We start from the raw sequence: 4,154 nt of genomic DNA, 5'->3' as shown, positions 1-4,154 counted from the left end.
TAACTCCACTATCACGCTTTTTCCACATTAAGGCAAATAGATTTATTATAAAGGACAAGGGTGCTCTCGGTGGAGGCGCTGAACCTCTGCCTCGTGCAGCTCGTTTAGCAGCAGTGGCAAACGAAGCATTTTCAACGGTTGCGTCGCTCGTGGTTCAGAAAGAAAGCAGGAACACGGTGACGCCTGACTCGCACGGAACGCGCTGTCTAGCGGCGGCGGTGCCGTGGGCGAAGTAGCGCATGCGCTGTGGGCCGGAAACCCACGCCAGCGCTGTTTCCACGCTGGCCTCATGCCTGTTCCTGCCGGCACTTCGCTTTCCTCCTCACCCTTTTCGCAATACTCTGCTACGTTTTCCGCCTTCTGGTGGTGCTGCACGATTCTATAAGCTTTCCTCCTCGCGTCTTTTATGTCCCCGCCCCCCGTCGTTGTGCTCGTTCGCTCTTTTACGCCAAGGCTGATGCCGAGGCTTGTCGCGGCAATGGACAACTAGGCGCTGCTCTCTAAAATGTTGCTGTATGGCTCTTGTAAATTTAGTGTTGACGCGTGGAAACTGTAGTGAAATAAAATAATTCCATAATTCGGAAACTGGTTGCATCCGCTATCGTGACTGAGTGTTTCTGGTGCTCTGTTGCTGAGGGCGAAGTCACGGCGTCCAGTGTAGACTGCCACGACTCCATTCTGGAGAGAGTGAACTGCAGAAATACTCTTCTATACTGTACTTGCCGATCCTGGTAAAGAAGCTCAGGTGGTCGAAATTATACTGAAACTCCCTTGATGGTCATCTCGCATTATTGAATGCTGCCTGATTATAATGGGTATTTCTCTCACATTTTATGTCAAAAGCTTCGCTTACTTTTTTTTTTGATGAACAGTAAGATTTCATTCTTTTCGGCATCAGCAAAATCATTCACGGGAAATATCCAAAGCGTATGAACCGTTTTTCTTTGATTTTATACGTGTTTTAAAGAAAGTTAACTTGCATTGGCATCTGCTGTTACAAACGATTCCTTCAAAGCTAAGATAATAGTAAATGAAAGCGCATTCGATTATCAAACAGCCAAAAGCCACAAATGAGTGTTACATATGCTCGTATGCTGCAGGAAGTCCAAACAAGAGTTTAAAAACCATGTTCAGTACTTTCATGAAATGCCTCCTGTTTCAACCTCGAACATAAAAGCGTTGTTTTCAGCCTTGCACACTTGCAAAAGTTTTGTTACCCTAATCTGCAATTTAGTGCGTAAAGGAGTACCGCTTCCTGCTTCGCGTGAGCACCTTGCAATGATGCCACTTAGCTGCGAAAATCAAAACAACTTCATATTCACTTGCAGAGAGATGGGGATGTTCTTGCCAAACACACACTGGTGGCAGAGAAGCCTACAAAGCTCCAGTGGCCCTCACATTTCGTTGCAGGAAATCAACTTGCTAACGAAGGATCATCTTGCAAACTTCCTATAACATATATGTTCTACTTGTGTTGCACTCATCAAAAAGCTCACTGAAACACCGCTAATGTTACACCTGACGAAATATTAGTATTTTCAATATTCCTCGTAGTCACCTGCCACAACGAGTACAAAAGCTGGCCGGACGCAGGACAGTCACGTTTTTCCAGCTATGCAAAACAGCGTCCGAGGGAAGGTTTAGGCATGTCGATTAGATTGGGATGCAATAACGAAGCTCAAAAAAGTAACTGGCTCCACACAAAAGGTTACAAACGAGCATTTTCGATCTTAAGAGACATTTTACACCTTTTCCATCTCCAAGGTGTACATTTAGTTCTTCTTTCGCTCGCACTCCACATTTTTCTCCACAATCTGGAATGTTTACCACAATTTCGCAGCATTATGGCTCATGGAGTGCGTGCTGTTCTGAAATGCTGAACACAGACAGTCAATCTTCTTGTGAATAATGCCGATGCTGCTATAAATGACTGACGCGTCATTGCAGTTCCTCTTCACGGCGCCAGATGCCTAACGCAAAAAACAAAAGAAAACAAAAAAAGAAGTCGCTCCCGTGTATTAAAGAAATCAGAGAAAGCCTGCAGTTTTCGTAAAGCAGTTTATGCCTTCAAATAATTCGTAATAACAAACACAATCATTGGCGGCGAATAAATTAGGCATAATTGAGATATTGCCATCTGGAATGCAAATGTAACCGAAACGTCCAGGTTAATGAAAAGCAGTACAAAAAAGATATGCTCTGTGAAATCTATGCTTCGAAACCGGCGACCTAGGCCATGGTCATTGGTCACAAAATAAACAGAAACACATTTGCCGCGACTTGAGTTTCTGATTTTACATTTTGAATGTGTGCGACTGACCCGCTAATAAATATAATGACGTTTCCCGCGGAACCAGGGGGCAGGAGTGCTTCTCGAACCGCTCACATTCAATATATTTAAAGTTCGGGGCCTGTTTAATCCAGTGTGTTATTATTCGTTGACAACACATGGTAATGAGTGTGCTGTAATATATAGTCTGTGAGAAATTGCGTAGAGCATGTATTGTTCTCTTACACTTTGGAGGACACTGTTCGAGTACTAAATAATCGGAGGAACACCCGTTTTGATCGTCTTATATTAAAGCGTCACTTAGCGGCCGATGAATTGGCAGTGGCGTGGATCAAGGATTCCTGTTGCTGCCGCGCTCTCGTCTTCGAAGAGAACGAACACGCCTACCATGGAGAAACCAACGTGCTCTGCAAAAAATCGTGCTCGACGGCGCCGAAATAGGGTGCAGCGGATGTCCCTAATTGTTCCGGGGTACAAAGTGCCTTTCCTTTGTCATCCACAGTGTCGCTTCGGTGAGACCATGAGTCCTTGTTTAGGCCATGATGCACACTTTCGTCCTTTGCAGCCCTACTTTTTCTTGCGCATTGTACTAAGTTTCCTTCTCGTTTCACCATCGTCTCCGTCATCACATGGAGACCTGGGTGTCTGTGCAAGACAAGCGGAAGTAATGCGTGCTCGAAAAGAGGCCGGCATGCCCGGAGAAGTAAGACGCGTGTCCTTCGCGAAAATGGGAGCGAGAAGAGAAAAGTGCTCGCTCGGAGGACATTTGACGCCCGAGGGCATTGCATAGCGTTTCTATTGCCTTCGAGTAGGCGTATAGCTGTTGCTGCACATTCGACGGGACTGCGTGGGATGTTCCCAGAGAAATAAATGAAGCATCAGTTGTGCAATGGCGTGGATGTAGAAGTCGTTGTACGGTGGGATGTTCTGCGGGCGTCTCACTACTGTTGCCTTCTCTATCTCGCTCTTGTCGCTTGGTTGAATCTCGCATGTTCTTTTTTTCGGTACTTTATTTGCGTTTTTGTGGCGTTCACATCTTTTCTTTTTACCCTTGCCTTCTCCCCTCTTTTTTCATTTTGTGGCTTTTATTTCAGGTATTTGTTTCACTTTTGCTTCTTCAATGACATATTTCCTTGTTCAATTCTTTCACGCTTGGTACATCGTCTTATTCAGGCTGCGTTACGAGGACAGTAAAACAGTAGTTTGCAGTGTTTCATGCTGCATACCATGTCTTCTGCGTAACTCTTAAAGCCACTTGATTAAGGTGAGGAGGCTTTCGTTAATCGTTTTCCTTCGACTTATGAGGCTGCATACATGAGCAACAAAAATAATGACTGGGACCATTTGCATGTTCTATCTCCTCTGTATTAAATATGGCATTCCAGACCATCTCACATAATCTAGGCCTTGTAATCTATATCTCACTGTCAACCTATTCATCTTTTATCTTCCTTGAATCTTTCCGTTCTTTTTCAGGTAAATCTTACTCATCCGCGGCCAATACTATATTTATCTACGCTTAGCTTGGTTCAGTATGAGATTGAAAGTCATTTTTACAACCAATTTGGCATGAATTTCCTCACAATCATACCAATCTGGTATCTTCCTTCACCAACACCCTAACGGAGTTGTAGAAGTTTCCGACTAGAATGGCGAGTTGAGATTCTATGAAGATCTAATGGCTTGGACATGAGGCGTTACAGCTCGAAGTGCAAAGTAACAACATGGGCTAATCAAACGCAAAAAGGACAAGGCAATATCCTTTGCTAGCCTCTGCATTCAGAGCGACTGTGCTCATTTAGTCATCCCGTTTTATTTTTTGAAGTTCAGCAGTAAAAATATTGTTATTGTTACTATTATGTGT

This window comes from Dermacentor variabilis, chromosome 6 (genome assembly GCF_050947875.1).
Source record: "Dermacentor variabilis isolate Ectoservices chromosome 6, ASM5094787v1, whole genome shotgun sequence".
Lineage (NCBI taxonomy): Eukaryota > Metazoa > Arthropoda > Arachnida > Ixodida > Ixodidae > Dermacentor > Dermacentor variabilis.
Note: the sequence above shows the minus strand (reverse complement) of the source record.